The sequence below is a fragment of the Bubalus bubalis genome, chromosome 1 (genome assembly GCF_019923935.1).
Source record: "Bubalus bubalis isolate 160015118507 breed Murrah chromosome 1, NDDB_SH_1, whole genome shotgun sequence".
NCBI classification, from domain to species: Eukaryota; Metazoa; Chordata; class Mammalia; order Artiodactyla; family Bovidae; genus Bubalus; species Bubalus bubalis.
Window position 1 is genome coordinate 88729653 of NC_059157.1, and position 19326 is coordinate 88748978.

Sequence of the window (19326 nt, forward strand, 5' to 3'; positions counted from 1 at the left end):
AAACTAGTACATACTTTTGGTCAAAGAAATGTCTTTTCAATAGACAGGATGGTTTTGGGAGTGATACAGGTAAAATGCTAACAGAAGATAGTTACACTGAGACAATGAGAGAAACCAGTTCAGTTCTGTGGTCAATTCAGTTTAGTTCAGTTCAGTCGCTCAGTTGTGTCTGACTCTTTGTGACCCCATGAATTGCAGCACGCCAGGCCTCCCTGTCCATCACCAACTCCCAGAGTTCACTCAAACTCATGTCCATCAAGTAGGTGATGCCATCCAGCCATCTCATCCTCTGTCATCCCCTTCTCCTCCTGCCCCTAATCCCTCCCAGCATCAGGGTCTTTTTCAATGAGTCCACTCTTCGCATGAGGTGGCCAAAGTACTGGAGTTTCAGCTTTAGCATCAGTCCTTCCAAAGAAATCCCAGGGCTGATCTCCTTCAGAATGGACTGGTTGGATCTCCTTGCAGTCCAAGGGACTCTCAAGAGTCTTCTCCAACACCACAGTTCAAAAGCATCAATTCTTCAGCACACAGCTTTCTTCACAGTCCAACTCTCACATCCATACATGACCACTGGAAAAACCATAGCCTTGACTAAATGGACCTTTGTTGGCAAAGTAATGTCTCTGCTTTTTAATATGCTATCTAGGCTGGCCATAACTTTCCTTCCAAGGAGTAAGCGTCTTTTAATTTCATGGCTGCAGTCACCATCCGCAGTGATTTTGGATTAGTTCATCTTTAAAACCATATACTGACCTTTTTTACGTTAGAAATAGAAGTAGGAACCTTAGAAGTCACCAAGATAAGCTTTTTTTTTTTAATTTTATTTTATTTTTAAACTTTACATAATTGTATTAGTTTTGCCAAATATCAAAATGAATCCGCCACAGGTATACATGTGTTCCCCATCCTGAACCCTCCTCCCTCCTCCCTCCCCATTCCATCCCTCTGGGTCGTCCCAGTGCACCAGCCCCAAGCATCCAGTATCGTGCATCGAACCTGGACTGGCAACTTGTTTCATACATGATATTTTACATGTTTCAATGCCATTCTCCCAAATCTTCCCACCCTCTCCCTCTCTCACAGAGTCCATAAGACTGTTCTATACATCAGTGTCTCTTTTGCTGTCTCGTACACAGGGTTATTGTTACCATCTTTCTAAATTCCATATATATATGCGTTAGTATACTGTATTGGTGTTTATCTTCCCTTGTATCTTTTATGTAGAAGCTGTATGATCTGGTCTTCTCTACTATCTAAAATAGAGGTCAGATTAAATTTTAATCCTTGCTCCAATAATGTGCTGTGCTGTGCTAAGTCTCCTCAGTTGTGTCTAACTCTTTGAGACCCTATGGATTGCAGCCCGCCAGGCTCCTCTGTCCATGGGATTCTCCAGGCAAGAATACCGTGCCCTCCTCCACGGGATCTTCTGGACCCAGGGATCAAACCTCATCTAAACACCCCAAGTGTACCCCAGTTATTTCTGGGGGTATTCAAAGGTTCTCTTTCACCAAACCAGTGTGTCAGCTACAGTTAATCGCGGCATACTGTGGTTTTCCTCCTTTGTCTCTCACTAGCCTGTGCTACTGTCTACAAAGCTCCTTAGAGAAGCCCCATGGCTGGCCTAACTGACAGTACCCGTGATCAGCACTCCTATAGGGATGCCAGTGGCGATACTCCCAGCTGTTGGATAGTCCTGTGGCTGCTGCCCTGAAGTGCGACTGAGAGGCAGCTTCATCGTGCTTCATGACTACATCTTTATAAGGCCCAGAATATCACAGAATTTCTTATGTATGATTTGGCTTTTGAGCTTCATCATTCTAATCAGGTGGTTCATATCCAGTTCAAGGAGCCAGAGGATGATCGATTTACCATGCCACTTACTCATTTACCCCTTTCTCCCCTCAGCTCTAACCCACCATTCTCTCCACCAAGCATCCTAAATTACTCCAGTTGTAATGCTCCCACAAAACAGTTTGTAAAATGTTAGAGTCCACATTTCTATTTCACCAAGGAGGCTTTGCTTTACTTTATATAAGAGACCCTTGAGATTGTTTTCCTAGAGTGAAGGAAGATCTATTCCAAAAGTGAATTCAAGTCCCCACTATCTGCAGTGAGAGAACAATTCAATGTTTTGAAATTACAGTTTTTTTATTCTTCTGGTCTCTCCTTCACATTTTCAGAGATATTGCTGCTAAGTCACTTTAGTCATGTCCGACTCTGTGCGACCGCATAGACGGCAGCCCACCAGGCTCCCCTGTCCCTGGGATTCTCCAGGCAAGAACACTGGAGTAGGTTGCCATTTTCTTCTCCAATGCATGAAAGTGAAAGTCCACCTGCCAATGCTTTGAACCCTGGGTTGGGAAGATCCCCTGGAGAAGGCTGTAGCAATCCACTCCAGTATTCTTGCCCGGGAAATCTCATGGACAGAGAAGCCTGGTGGGCTACAGTCCATGGGGTTGAAAAAGAGTCAGATATGAGTTAGTACTAAACAACAACAATATGTATATGCTGCTGCTAAGCCGCTTCAGTTGTGTCCGTCTCTGTGAGACCCTATATACAGCAGCCCACCAGGGTCCCCCGTCCCTGGGATTCTCCAGGCAAGAACACTGGAGTGGGTTGCCATTTCCTTCTCCAATGCATGAAAGTGAAAAGTGAAAGTGAAGTCGCTCAGTCATGTCCAACCCTCAGCGACCCCATGGACTGCAGCCTACCAGGCTCCTCCACCCATGGGATTTTCCAGGCAAGAGTACTGGAGTGGGTTGCCACTATATTAGGACTCATTTAAAGCTCAAGACCAAGAACTTCTTTCTCTTCAATTGTCTTTGCAATAAGGAGGCTTCCACTAATCCAGGATTTTGTAAAACTGTATGTACATTAAAACCACTTGGTGGTGGTAAGTTAAAATATTGGTGACTGGGGCCCACCAGAAAACAAATTAAAATTCGTGAGGGTAGAACTCAGACAATGATAGTTCTTTAAAAACTCCCCAATCTTGCATTCCTATACACTAACAAAGAAACACCAGAAAGGGAAATCAAGGAAACAATTTCAATTAACTATCACTTCAAAAAGAATAAAATACCTAGGAATAAATAGACCTAAGGAGGTAAAAGACATGTACTCTGAAAACTACAAGACAATGATGAAAGAAATCAAAGATGACACAAACAGATGGAAAGATATACCATGTTCTTGGATTGAAAGAATCAATATTGTCAAGATGACCATACTACCCACTACAAAATTCAGTGCAATCTTTATCAAACTACCTATGGCATTTTTCACAGAACTAGAACAAAATGTTTTAAATTTTGTATGGAAACTCAAAAGACCCAAAATGGCCAAAGCAATCTTGAGAGGGAAACAAAAGGAGCTGGAGGAATCAGGCTCCCTAGCTTCAGACTGTATTATAAAGCTACAGTCATCAAAACAGAATGGTATAGCCACAAAACCAGAAATATAGATCAATGGAACATGATAGAAAGGCCAGAAATAAACCCACACACATATGGTCAATCAATCTATGACAAAGAAGGCAAGAATATATCATGGAGAGAAGACAGGCTCTTTAATAAGTGGTTCTGGGAAAACTGTAAAGTTACATGTAAAAGGATGGAATCAGAACATTCTCTACACCATTCACAAAAGTAAACTCTAAGTGGATTAAAGACCTAAATGTAAGGCTGGACACTATAAAACTCTTAGAAACAATCATTGAAAGAACACTCTGATATAAATAGCAGTAATATCTTTTTTTGATCCATCTCCTAGAGTAATGGAAATAAAAGTAAAAATAAACAAATGAGACCTAATTAAACTTAAAAGCTTTTGCACAGCAAAGGAAACCATAAATAAAGTGAAATGACAACCCACAGAATGGGAGAAAATATTTGCAAACAAAGGGACTGACAACGGATTAATCTCCAAAATACACAGAGAGCTCATGCAGCTCAATATTAAAAAAAAAAAAAAACAACCCAATCCAACACTGGGAAAAGATCTAAATAGACATTTCTCTAAAGAAAACATACAGATGGCCAAAAAGCACGTGAAAAGATGCTCACCATCATTAATTATAGAGAAATGCCAATCAAAACTACAATGAAGCATCACCTCATACCGTCAGAATGGTCATCATCAAAAAAATCTGCAAACAATGAATGTTGTAGAGAATGTGGAGAAAAGAGAATCTTTCTACACTGTTGGTGGGAATGTAAATTGGTAAACTACTATGGAGAACAGTATGCAGGTTCCTTAAAAAACTAGAACTTAAAAATAGAACTACCATGTGATCCAGCAATCCCATTCCTGGGCATATATATATCTGGAGAAAACCATAGTTCGAAAAGATTCGTGCACCCCAATGTTTATCATAGCGTTATTTACAATAGCCAAGACAGGGAAGCAACCTAAATGTTCACTGACAGATGATGTATGGAAAAAGAAGACGTGGTGTACACAATGGAATATTGTGTATATGAACCGTTTCACTAGTGGTTCAGATGGTAAAGCGTCTGCTTGCAATGTGGGAGAACAGAGTTTGATCCCTGAGTTGGGAAGATCCCCTGGAGAAGGAAATGGCAACCCACTCCATTACTCTTGCCTGGAAAATCCCATGGACAGAGGAGCCTGGTAGGCTACATTCCATGGGGTCACAAAGAGTCAGACACGACTGAGTGACTTCACTTTCACTTTTATTGTATGTATGTGTGCATTCAGTCATGTCCAACTCTTTGCGACCCCACAGACTGCAGTGCACCAGACTTTTCTATCAATGGAATTTTCCAGGAAAGAATACTGGAATGGGTATTCCAAGGGATCTTCCCAACCCAGAGATTGAACCCACGTCTCCTGCATCTTCTGCACTGGCAGGTGGATTCTTTACCACTGAGTCAGCTGGGAAGCCCACAATGGAATATTACTCAGCCATAAAAAGAATGGAATAATGTAATTTGCAGTAACATGGATGAACCTAGAGTTTATCATATTTACTGAAGTAAGTCAGAAAGAGAAAGACAAATATCATGGGATATCACTTACATATGGAATCTAAAGAAAATAATGACACAAATGAACTTATTTATGGAACAGAAACAGACTCAAACTTCAAAAAAAAAAAAAAAACTATGGTTACCAAAGGGGAAATGTTGGGGAGAGGGATCAATTAGGAGTTTGAGATTAACATATACATACTATTATACATAAAATAAGGGCTTCCCTGGTAGTTCAGAGGTTAAAGCATCTGCCTGCAATGTGGGAGACCTGGGTTCAATCCCTGGGTCAGGAAGATCCCCTGGAGAAGGAAATGGCAACCCACTCCAGTATTCTTGCCTGGAGAATCCCATGGATGGAGGAACCTGGTGGGCTACAGTCTACAGGGTTGCAAAGAGTTGGACACGACTGAGCCACTTCACTTCACATACATAGAATAGATAATCAACAAAGACCTACTAGTACAGCACAGGACATTCTGCTCAATATTCTGTAATAAGCCATATGGGGAAAATATCCAAAAAAGAATGGGTATATGCATAACTGAATCACTTTGTTGTACATTAAAACTAAGACAACGTTGTAAATCAACTATAAGAGGAAAATTAAATTAAGAAATAAAACTCCCCCAGATAATGACAAATAAAATGAGAGTTAAGTAACACTCTTGTAAACACATGACCAAGGGAAAGTGAACTCCAATTTGAGATACCTACTGGGGCACACCTACTCTTTCACCTATGTGAGACTTCAGGAATCGCTGTCTTTTTCCTTGATTGAAACATGTAAAATATCATGTATGAAACGAGTTGCCAGTCCAGGTTCGATGCACGATACTGGATGCTTGGGGCTGGTGCACTGGGACGACCCAGAGGGATGGAATGGGGAGGGAGGAGGGAGGAGGGTTCAGGATGGGGAACACATGTATACCTGTGGCGGATTCATTTTGATATTTGGCAAAACTAATACAGTTATGTAAAGTTTAAAAATAAAATAAAATTAAAAAAAAAACAACAACACAGAATCCAACTATATGCTATCTATAAGAGACACATTACAGATTCAAAAATACAAATAGGTCAAAAGTCTTGTATGGGTGTGAGAGTTGGACCATAAAGAAGGCTGAGTGCCAAAGAATTGACACTTTTGAAATTTGGTGCTAGAGAATACTCTTCAGAGTCTCTGGGAATTGAGGAGATCAAACCAGTCAATCCTAAAGAAAATCAACCCTGAATGTCCATTGGAAGGACTGATGCTAAAGCAGAAGTTCCAATACTTTAACTACCTGATTCCAAGAGTCGACTCATTGTAAAAGTTCCTAATGCTGAGAAAGATTGAAGGCAAGAGGAGAAGAGGGTGACAGAGGATGAGATGGCTAGACTGTATCATCGACTCTCTGGACATGAGTTTGAGCAAGCTCCAAGAGATGATAAAGGTCAGGGAAGTCTGACACACTGCAGTCCATGGGGTCGCAGAGTTGGACATGACTGAGAGACTGAACACCACCAGCACCCATACAATGAATACCATTCTGCATTAAATAACTTAAGTACTGATACATGATAAAACATGGAAGAATCTTAAAAACATCATGCTAAGAGAAAGAAACCAGCTGTAAAAGATAACATATTATATAATTCTATATACTGAATAAGAACAGAATAGAAAGACTACAGAAAAACAGAATGCACACTAATGGTTGCTCAGGGGTAGGGGAGAATGAGAGGGTTGAAAGAAAATGTGGAGTGACCGCTAATAAGTACAGGGTTTCTTTCTGGGGTGATGAAAATGTTATGCAATTAGATGCTACTGATTGCACAACTCTGTGAACATACTAAAAATTATTGACTTGTACACATTAAATGATATACTATGTGAATTGTATTGCAACAAAGCTATTTTCAAAAAAACTCAAATTTTCTATGAGAAAATTTTCAGAACACTCTTGAAAGCCCCAAAATAGACTCAAAGAAACATCTCTTTTCACAAATAAGACCAATCAAATAAAAAAGAAGGATGTCAATCAGTTCTCCTCCATGTTAATGTATAAATTTAACAATGTCAGTGAAAATACCAAGTTAATTCTAAGCATTATACTAAAAGGTACGCAAGCAAGAATAGGTATGAACATCAGAAAAGAAGAACAGTGAAACTAACCCTACTGCTGCTGCTGCTGCTGCTGCTAAGTCGCTTCAGTCGTGTCCGACTCTGTGCGACCCGACAGACGGCAGCCCACCAGGCTCCCCCGTCCCTGGGATTCTCCAGGCAAGAACACTGGAGTGGGTTGCCATTTCCTTCTCCAATGCATGAAAGTGAAAAGTTAAAGTGAAGTCACTTAGTCGTGTCCGACTCTAGCGACCCCATGGACTGCAGCCTATCAGGCTCCTCTGTCCATGGGATTTTCCAGGCAAAAGTACTGGAGTGGGATGCCATTGCCTTACTAGATAATACAATAAAAACTTTTAATTAAAAAAAAAAAAAAAGAAAAGTGAAGGGTGTGTATTACTCACTTAGTCGTGTCTGACTCTTTATGACCCCATGGACTGTAGCCCAGGCTCCTCCATCCATGGGATTCTCCAGGCAAGAATACTGGAGTGGGTTGCAATTTCCTTCTCCGGGGGAATCTTCCCCACTCAGGGATCAAACCCAGGTTTCCCACACTGCTGGCAGACTCTTTATGGTCTGAGCCACCAGGGAAGACCCTGTGAAGGGTAACTGAATTAAATTGTTATTAACTGCTATTGCCTGTGATGTGTGCTGATTCCTGAAAGGTTTGGACTGGTTAGACCAGCACTCTGGTAATTTTCTCTCCAGGCACTTTGCTGCTATGAGAAGACACTGTCTCCAGGTGGGCTTCTGGGAAACCACCTTGGTCTCCTGTAAGTGTGGTTGATGTGAAGATCAACTCATTTGTCTTTTGAATTCTGAAAATAGTACTTTTCTTGAACTGGGCAAGTGTATACATTCAAAAATAAATACATGTTTAGATCAGAGGTTAAGTAAGTTTAGAACAAAAATCTAGACACATTTTGATTTTGTATTCACTGACTCTGAATTGTTGTTAAATCTTGCTTAATATAATTATAGTTTTTCATGCTTCTGCAGAACTAGTTCACCCTAAGTATTTTATTCAAAGTGGGTCTATGTACCAATTTCAGATGCTTTTAAGACTTTGACAGCTCCACTAGGAATAAAAACTCTGGAAGTCTTTTATTCAGGCTTTAATTCTAACAACCATTTAGCACTTTCATAGAAAAGGCATCTATTTGCCATTTCAGGTTTTAAACACTGTCCCTGTCTGATTTCAGGAAAAAACAAAAAACCATTTGGAAGTGTTGTTATATGACTTCTGACCTTGGTAAAGCTATTCATTGTTTCCTTTATAATGGGAAACTGTCTTTGAGAATCTCTCAGGGAGCTTCCCTGATGGCTCAGTGGGTAAAGGATCTGCCTGCAATGCAGGAAACACAGGAGATGTGAGTTCAATCCTTGGGTCAGGAAGATCCCCTGGAGGAGGAAAATGGCAACCCACTCCAGTATTCTTGTCTGACAAATCCCCTGGACAGAGCAGCCTGGAAGGCTACAGTCCAAAGGGTTGCAAAGAGTCAGATACAACTGAGTGCCTAAGCACGCACACCCAGTTCTTACTTTCTCACATCTGGTACTTGCCATGCCTTTATAAGCCTTGGCAGTCTTATCGATCAGGTCAAACCTAGAGATGCAGATAGACACTGTTTCTTGCTTAAAGCTTTAATTAGGGACATCTCTGTTTACCAGGATAAGATAATTAAGCTGAACATGTGTTCAAAGTATTTAAAAATACAATGTGGTTTCTCCATGGCCCAACAGAAATGAGACTCTTCGTTTAAAAAGCATGCTTAAAGCATAATGAAAGTTTCTTAGCATTTTCATATACAAAAATATTTCCCCAAAGTTCCAAGATTTCTTTTTTCCATTCTTTGAATCTTATTTGAAATATAATGCTTTCATTGATATGATCTAGAAATAATTTAGTTGCTTATAAAAGTTAATTTAATTGACAAAGAAAATGCAAAGAGTTTTCCATGTTACTGTACCATTCAGTTCAGTTAAGTTCAGTTCAGTCGCTCAGTCGTGTCCGACTCTTTGCGACCCCATGAATCTCAGCACGCCAGGCCTCCCTGTCCATCACCAGCTCCCGGAGTTCACTCAGACTCAGGTCCATTGAGTCAGTGATGCCATCCAGCCATCTCATCCTCTGTCATCCCCTTCTCCTCCTGCCCCCAATCCCTCCCAGCATCAGAGTCTTTTCCAATGAGTCAACTCTTCGCATGAGGTGGCCAAAGTACTGGAGTTTCAGCTTTAGCATCATTCCTTCCAAAGAAATCCCAGGGCTGATCTCCTTCAAAATGGACTGGTTGGATCTCCTTGCAGTCCAAGGGACTCTCCCAGTGAGGACTAGTAAATGTTCATGTTAGTAATGGAATATTGTTCAATATCTGCAGAAGAAAGTATGTTTTTGAGAAAGTATAAAAAGGGTCACTAAAATTACACATGTAATGAAGATAAATACAAAAGTCTTAAAACAAGGAATTAATGTTACCTATTATATTTTTTATTTTTCCACATAAGATTTCTATAGAACTTTTCAGATAATGAACAGAAGGATGTTAAGATTTTACTCTGTGAATTCATACCTTTACTCATCAGAATAGAATGGTTGTTCATATATTACAAAAGTGGAAATCGAACAAAGACTGTGACTGACTACATAGTGCACATGATACATCATTCATGTTTGCTTATATCTTTTATATTCATTTTTCTTAGCTACTGATTTCCATAGAAAAGATCAGATGAGTCACAGTCAATGTAACTGAACTCAAACTACTATTCTGAATATTATTTTAAGTGAGTGAATTGTCATAAGTATGTGTGTTTTCTAACAACTTGAGGGTGTAACTCACTTTAAACTTGTACCAAGAAGGAAGACTCTCATATTTTTACCAAGTCCCTACCAGTTATCCATACAACCTTAACTCCTTGTCCTTCATATTTTATTTTTAGTCAACATCTACAAATGATTCCTGGGATTATTTTTGAGCACATACTACATGTAAAGCTAGATGCTCCGTGGAGACAAAGATGAGTGAAACACAATCCCTGAACACAGCAGATTATGTTCTAGTGTGCAGTTTCCTTTAACTGCAATATAAAGAAAAGTATGTCAAATAACAATATTAAAAATTAAAGTAAAGCTCATGGGTGGTTCTCATACCTGGGCTGGGAGGCAAGGCAAATTTAAAAGAATATGTGATACTTAATCTACTCATGTATTAAACAAATACATGCAATGAACAAAGCATACATTTCAAGGGGGAAGGAAAATGATAGATTTTCAGTGAATGGAGGGAAGATTCCCAAGGAAAACAAATGGGGTACAAATCAACCAATGTGAATCACCACATAAATGAATTGTAAAATAAAAAGCAAATGATCACCTCAATAGATGCAGAAAAGCTTTGGGAAAAAGTCAACATTCTTTTTTTTTTTAATTTTATTTTATTATTTAACTTTACAATATTGTATTGGTTTTGCCATATATCAACTTGAATCCGCCACAGGTATACACGTATACCCCATCCTGAACCCTCCTCCCTCCTCCCTCCCCATACCATCCCTCTGGGTCGTCCCAGTGCACCAGCCCCAAGCATCCAGTATCGTGCATCGAACCTGAACTGGCGACTCATTTCATATATGATATTATACATGTTTCAATGCCATTCTCCCAAGTCATCCCACCCTCTCCCTCTCCCACAGAGTCCAAAAGACTGTTCTATGCATCAGTGACTCTTTTGCTGTCTAGTATACAGGGTTATTGTTACCATCATTCTAAATTCCATATATATGCATTAGTATACTGTATTGGTGTTTTTCTTTCTGACTTACTTCACTCTGTATAATAGGCTCCAGTTTCATCCACCTCATTGGAATGGATTCAAATGTATTCTTTTTAATGGCTGAGTAATACTCCATTGTGTATATGTACCACAGCTTTCTTATCCATTCATCTGCTGATAGACATCTAGGTTGCTTCCATGTCCTGGCTATTATAAACAGTGCTGCGATGAACATTGGGGTACATGTGTCTCTTTCCCTTCTGGTTTCCTCGGTGTGTATGCCCAGCAGTGGGATTGCTGGATCATAAGGCAGTTCTATTTCCAGTTTTTTAAGGAATCTCCACACTGTTCTCCATAGTGGCTGTACTAGTTTGCATTCCCACCAACAGTGGAAGAGGGTTCCCTTTTCTCCACACCCTCTCCAGCATTTATTACTTGTAGACTTTTGGATCGCAGCCATTCTGACAGGTGTGAAATGGTACCTCATAGTGGTTTTGATTTGCAGTTCTCTGAGAATGAGTGATGTTGAGCATCTTTTCATGTGTTTGTTAGCCATCTGTATGTCTTCTTTGGAGAAATGTCTATTTAGTTCTTTGGCCCATTTTTTGATTGGGTCATTTATTTTTCTGGAATTGAGCTGTAGGAGTTGCTTGTATATTTTTGAGATTAGTTGTTTGTCAGTTGCTCCATTTCTTTTATGATACAAACTCTCATCAAAGTGGGTATACTGGGAATATACCTCAACATAGAAAAGACTGTATGTGACAAGCCACAGCTAACATCATATTCAACAATGAAAAGCTGAAAACATTTCCTGTAATACAAGAAAAAAGACAAAGATGCCCACATTGGCCACTTTTATTCAGCAGAATATTGGAAGTCCTGGCCATAAGAAATAAAAGAATCTAAACTGGAAAGAAAGAAAGAAAACTGTAACTGTTTGCAGGTGACATGATTCTATACATAGAAGATTGTAAAAATGCTACCAGAAAACTACTAGAGTTCATCAATGAATTCAGTAATGTTTTAGAATACAAAATTAATATACAGAAATGTTTTACTTCTATACACTATCAACAAACCATCCAAAAGAGAAATTAAGGAAACAATCCTTTTTACAATCTCATCAAAAAGAATAAAATACCTAGGAATAAATTGAGCTAAGGAGGTAAAGAATGTTCAAACTACTGCACAATTGCACTCATTTCATGTGCTAGCAAAGTAATGCTCAAAATCCTTCAAGCTAGGCTTCAACAGTATGTGAAATGAGAACTTCCAGACATACAAGCTGGATTTAGAAAAGGCGGAGGAACCAGGGATTAAATTGCGAACATCTGTTGGATCTTGGAAAAACAAGAGAGTTCCAGAAAAACATCTACGTCTGCCTCGTTGACTATGCTAAAGCCTTTGACTATGTGGATCATAACAAACTGTGGAAAATTCTTAGAGATGGGAGTTCCAGACAACCTTACCTGCCTCCTGAGAAACCTGTATGCAGGTCAAGAAGCAACAGTTAGAACCAGATATGGAACAACGGACTGGTGTCAAATTGGGAAAGGAGTATGTCAAGGTTGTATATTACCATCCTGTTTATTTAACTTATATGCATAGTACATCATGAGAAATGATGGGCTGATGAAGCACAAGTTGGAATCAAGATTGCTGGGAGAAATATCAATAACCTCAGATGTGCAAATGACACTGCCCTATGGCAGAAAGTGAAGAGGAACTAAAGAGCTTCTTGATGAAAAAAGAGGAAAGTGAGAAAGCTGGCTTAAAATTCAACATTCAAAAAACTAAGATCATAGCATCCAGTCCCATCACTTCATGGCAAATAGATGGGGAAAAAATGGAAACAGTGACAGACTTTATTTTCTTGGGTTCCAAAATCACTGCAGAGACACTTGCTCCTTGGAAGAAATGCTATGACCAACCTAGACAGCATATTAAGAAGCAGCAACATTACTATGCAACAAAAGTCTGTATAGTCAAAGCTATGGTTTTTCCAGTAGTCATGTATGGATGTGAAAGTTGGACTATAAAGAAAGTTGAGCACCAAAGTTGAGCACCAAAGATGCTGTGGTGTCAGAGAAGATTCTTGAGAGTCCCTTGGACTGTAAGGAGATTCAACCAGTCAATCCTAAAGGAAATCAGTACTGAATATTCATTGGAAGGACTGATGCTGAAACTCCAATACTTTGGCCACCTGATGCAAAGAACTGACTCATTTGAAAAGATCGTGATGCTGGGAAAGATTGAAGGTGGGAGGAGAAGGGGACAACAGAGGATGAGATGATTGGATGGCATCACTGACTTGATGGACATGAGTTTGAGTAATCTCTGGGAGTTGGTGATGGACAGGGAAGCATGGCATGCTTTGTGATTCTCTCTATCAGCAATGAATATCTTTCTATTTTTTTGTGTCTTCTTCAATTTCTTTTTTCAATGTTTTACAATTTTCAATTTATAGATTTTCACTTCATTGGTTAAATATATTCCTACATGTTTTATTATTTTTGATACAATTGTTATGGGATTGTTAATGGGATTGTTTTCTTAAATTCTCTTTCACATGCCTCGTTGTTAGTGTATAAAAACACAACCAACTTTTGTTTACTGATTTTGTATCCTGCAAATTTACTGAATTCCTATATTAGTTCTAGTAGATTTTTGGTGGAGTTCATCAGTTCAGTTCAGTTCGGTCGCTCAGTCGTGTCCGACTCTGCGACCCCACGAATCGCAGCACGCCAGGCCTCCCTGTCCATCACCAACTCCCGGAGTTCACTCAAACTCATGTGCATCGAGTCAGTGATGCCATCCAGCCATCTCATCCTCTGTCGTCCCATTCTCCTCCTGCCCCCAATCCCTCCCAGCATCAGGGTCTTTTCCAATGAGTCAACTCTTCGCATGAGGTGGCCAAAGTATTGAAGTTTCAGCCTCAGCATCAGTCCTTCTAATGACCACCCAGGACTGGTCTCCTTTAGGATGAACTGGTTGGATCTCCTTGCAGTCCAAGGGACTCGCAAGAGTCTTCTCCAGCACCACAGTTCAAAAGCATCAATTCTTTGGCACTCAGCCTTCTTCACAGTCCAACTCTCACATCCATACATGACCACAGGAAAAACCATAGCCTTGACTAGACGGACCTTTGTTGGCAAAGTAATATCTCCAGAGCTTCCTATTTATACTATTATGGCATCTGCAAATAGACAATTTGATTTCTTACTTCAAATTTGGATGTCTTTTCCTTCTTTTTCTTGCCTAATCACTTTTGCTAGGACTTAAGTACTATGTAGTATGTTGAATAAAAGAGGTGAGAGTGGTTATCCATGTCTTTTCTCAATCTTAGATGAAGAAGCTTTTCAGTTTTGAAAATGATGTTAACTAGGATTTGTCATATATGGCTTTTATTATGTGAGATACATTTCCTCTATATCCACTTTGTTAAGAGTTGTTATCAAGAAAGGATGTTCAATTTTGACAAATGGATTTTCTGCATTTATTGAGAAGATTATGTAATTTTTATCCTTCATTTTGTTAATGTTGTATATCACATTGATTTGGAGATGTTGAACCATCCTTATATCACTGGAATTAGTCCCACTTGATCCTGGTGTACTATTCTCTTAGTGGACTGTTAAATTCAATTTGCTAATATTTTGTTGAGAATTTTTGAATCTATGTTCATCGGAAATACTGGCCTGTAATTTTCTTTACTTGTGGAAACATTGCCTGGTTTTGGTATCATGGTAATTCTGGCCTTGTAAAATGAGTTTGAAAGTTTTCCCTCCTCTTCCATTTTCTGGAAAGTTTGAGAAAGATTCTATCAATTTTTCATTAAATGCTTTGTAGAATTCACCAGTGAAGTCATGCGATGCTGGATATTTCTTTATTTGAGAGGTTTCTGATTATGATTTAACCCTTTTACCAATAAATGGTCTATTAAGATTTCCTTTTTTTTTTCATGATTCAGTGTTGGTAGGTTGCATGTTTCCAGGACTTTTTCAGTTTCTTCTAGGTTATCTGATATGTTGGGCTATACTTTTTCAGAGTAGTCTCTTATGACTCTTTGTATTTGTGTGATATCTTCTTTCATTTCTGATTTTATTTGAGTCCTTTCTTCTTTTTCTTGGTGAATCTAGCTAAAGATTTTTTTCCATATCTTCTAACTTTTAATTTTTATAGATTTTTAAAAAATGAGTTATAACTGTCATATAATAGCTGTGAAAAGAAGAGAAGCGAAAAGCAAAGGAGAAAAGGAAAGATATAAACATCTGAATGCAGAGTTCCAAAGAATAGCAAGAAGAGATAAGAAAGGCTTCTTCAGCGATCAATGCAAAGAAATAGAGGAAAACAACAGAATGGGAAAGACTAGGGATCTCTTCAAGAAAATCAGAGATACCAAAGGAACATTTCATGCAAAGATGAGCTTGATAAAGGACAGAAATGGTATGGACCTAACAGAAGCAGAAGATATTAAGAAGAGATGGCAAGAATACACAGAAGAACTGTACAAAAGAGATCTTCACGACCCAGATAATCACGATGGTGTGATCACTGACCTAGAGCCAGACATCCTGGAATGTGAAGTCAAGCGGGCCTTAGAAAGCATCACTATGAACAAAGCTAGTGGAGGCGATGGAATTCCAGTTGAGTTATTCCAAATCCTGAAAGATGATGCCATGAAAGTGCTGCACTTAATATGCCAGCACATTTGGAAAACTCAGCAGTGGCCACAGGACTGGAAAAGGTCAGTTTTCATTCCAATCCCAAAGAAAGGCAATGCCAAAGAATGCTCAAACTACAGCACAATTGCACTCATCTCACACGCTAGTAAAGTAATGCTCAAAATTCTCCAAGCCAGGCTTCAGCAATATGTGAACCGTGAACTTCCTGAGGTTCAAGCTGGTTTTAGAAAAGGCAAAGGAACCAGAGATCAAATTGCCAACATCTGCTGGATCATAGAAAAAGCAAGAAAGTTCCAGAAAAACATCTATTTCTGCTTTATTGACTATGCCAAAGCCTTTGACTCTGTGGATCACAATAAACTGTGGGAAATTCTGAAAGAGATGGGAATACCAGACCACCTGATCTGTCTCTTGAGAAATTTGTATGCAGGTCAGGAAGCAACAGTTAGAACTGGACATGGAACAACAGACTGGTTCCAAATAGGAAAAGGAGTTCGTCAAGGCTGTATATTGTCACCCTGTTTATTTAACTTAAATGCAGAGTACATCATGAGAAACACTGGACTGGAAGAAACACAAACTGGAATCAAGATTGTCGGGAGAAATATCAATAACCTCAGATATGCAGATGACACCACCCTTATGGCAGAAAGTGAAGAGGAACTAAAAAGCCTCTTAATGAAAGTGAAAGTGGAGAGTGAAAAAGTTGGCTTAAAGCTCAACATTCAGAAAACGAAGATCATGGCATCTGGTCCCATCACTTCATGGGAAATAGATGGGGAAACAGTGGAAACAGTGTCAGACTTTATTTTGGGGGGCTCCAAAATCACTGCAGATGATGACTGCAGCCATGAAATTAAAAGATGGTTACTTCTTGGAAGGAAAGTTATGACCAACCTAGATAGCATATTCAAAAGCAGAGACATTACTTTGCCAACAAAGGTCCGTCTAGTCAAGGCTATGGTTTTTCCTGTGGTCATGTATGGATGTGAGTTGGACTGTGAAGAAGGCTGAGCGCTGAAGAATTGATGCTTTTGAACTGTGATGTTGGAGAAGACTCTTGAGAGTCCCTTGGACTGCAAGGGGATCCAACCAGTCCATTCTGAAGGAGATCAGCCCTGGGATTTCTTTGGAAGGAATGATGCTAAAGCTGAAACTCCAGTACTTTGGCAACCTCATGTGAAGAGTTGACTCATTGGAAAAGACTCTGATGCTGGGAGGGATTGGGGGCAGGAGGAGAAGGGGACGGCAGAGACTGAGATGGCTGGATGGCATCACCGACTCGATGGATGTGAGTCTGGGTGAACTCCGGGAGTTGATGATGGACAGGGAGGCCTGGCGTGCTGCGATTCATGGGGTCACGAAGAGTTGGACATGACTCAGCGACAGATCTGATCTGATCTGATCTGAACATTATATTTATTTCAAGTATACTACATAGTGATTCAATATTTATATACACTTTTAAATGATCACCAAAGTAAGTTTATCTACCACCCATCACCATATATAGTTGAAAATTAAGTGTCTGTGTGATGAGAACTTTTAAGCAAATTTCATATATACAATATAGCATTGTTAACTATAGTCACCATGCTCTACATTACATCCTCATGACTTACTTATTTTATAACTGGCAGTTTTTACATTTTGACTCTCTTCACCCAAATTGTACCCCCTCCAGTCAAACACTGGTCTCTTCTCTGAATATAGGCTCTTGGTAATTTTGTTTATATTTCACATATATATAAGTGCTATTATGTGGTATTTGTTTTCTGTCTGATTTATTTCACTTAATATAATGTCATCAAGGTCCAGTTATGTTGTGGCAAAAGGCAAGAGTCCATTTTTTATTGTAAACACATTCTACATATGAAAAGAGACATGAAAATTATGTCATGAAGTATTAATGCAACTCTTGCATATCAAACAATAATAAAAGTAACTTATAGATCATGTGGCAATCCTTTCATTTTACAGAGAAATCTAAAACCCAGTGAGGAAAATACTCATTATTAGGAGACATTATCAAAGCATGTCTTCTGATTTCCTTTTTGGTACTTTTTCCTTTACAGGACATTGTGAGTTGTAAGAATAAAATTGTGGGGTATTTACCCATTTTTATTTGGGTATATTTTTAAGTTATAAAAATAAAGATGGCTAGAACATCTGGTAAAATCTGATGAGATCTATTTGTCTGGAATGCTGTTTTATAAAGATGACTGGTTGAAGATAAAACAACTGTGGGGGGGGGGTGTTGGGGAAAGGGAGAGCAAACCTTAGAAGTATTTGGTTGGTTTACAACAGCACAGTATGCCCTAAGCTTAACTTCTGAGTGATAAGCAAAGAATATTTAGTGGGCTACAGATGCAGATATTTAGTCTTTTTGCACTGTAGTGTCTAATTTAGCAGAATATATGAATAGGTTGAAAGAAAGTACAGACAATTAAAAAGAACTGCTCCTACTGGAATTTCACCCGTGTTTGACTTCTCCTTCCTGCTGGGAAGCCACCATCATCCTAATACCAAAACCAGACAAAGATCCAGCAAAAAAGAAAATGACGGGCCAATACCTCTGATGAATATAGATGCAAAATTCTCAACAAAATATTAGCAGCAACACATAAAAAAGGATCATACATCATGACCAGATAGGATTCATCCCAAGTTCACAAGGATGGTTCAACATATGCAAAACAATCAATGTGATACACTCCATCAGCAAAAGACAAAAAAATCACATGATCATCTCAATAGATGGAAATAAAAGCATTTGACAAAAGTCAGCATCCATTTCTGATAAAAATTCTTACTAAAGTGGGTACAGAAGGAACATGCCTCCACACAATAAAAGCTATTTATGACAAAAGCACAACCACTGTGATACTCAACAGTGAAGCTCCGAAAGCCTCCTCATTAAAATCTGGAACAAGACAAGGATGCCCCCCTCACCATTTCTATTCAAAATAGTATTGCAAGTTCTAGCCATGGCAGTCAGACAAAAAAGGAAACGCAAGGTAACCAAATTGGAAAGGAAGAGGCAAAATTGTCATTATATGGAGATGACATGATACTATATACAGAAAACCCTAAAGACTCCATATAAAAACTACTAGAACTGGTATACAAATTTAGCAAGGTAGCAGGATACAAGATTAATATACAGAAATCAGTTACATTTTTTTACACCAACAACAAAATATCACAAAGGGAACATAAAAAAAATCTTTTAAAATTACATGAAGTAATACAAAATACTTAGGAGTAAACCTGACCAAGGAGATGAAAGACTTATACATTGAGAACCATAATACCTTAATGAAGGAAATTAAAGAGGATGCTTCAAAGACATAGAGAGCTATCCCATACTCTCGGATTGGAAGAATATTGTTAATATGGCCATACTACCCAAGGCAATCTACAGACTGGATGCAATCGCCATGAAATTACCCATGATGTTTTTCACAGAACTAGAACAAACAATCCTAAAATTTATATGGAACCATTAAAGAACCAGAATTGTAAAAATAATTCTGAGGAAAAAGAACAAAGCAGGAGGCATGATCCTCAGACTTCAGACAATATTACAAAGCTCCAACAACCAAAACAGTTAGTACTGGCACAAAACCAGAAACACGATCAATGGAACAGAGCAGAGATAAACTGAAAAATAAACCCACATACCTATAGCTAATTAATTTCTGAGAAAGGAGGCAAGAATATTCGATGAGGAAAACAACAGTCTTTCTGGCAAGTGGTGCTGGAAA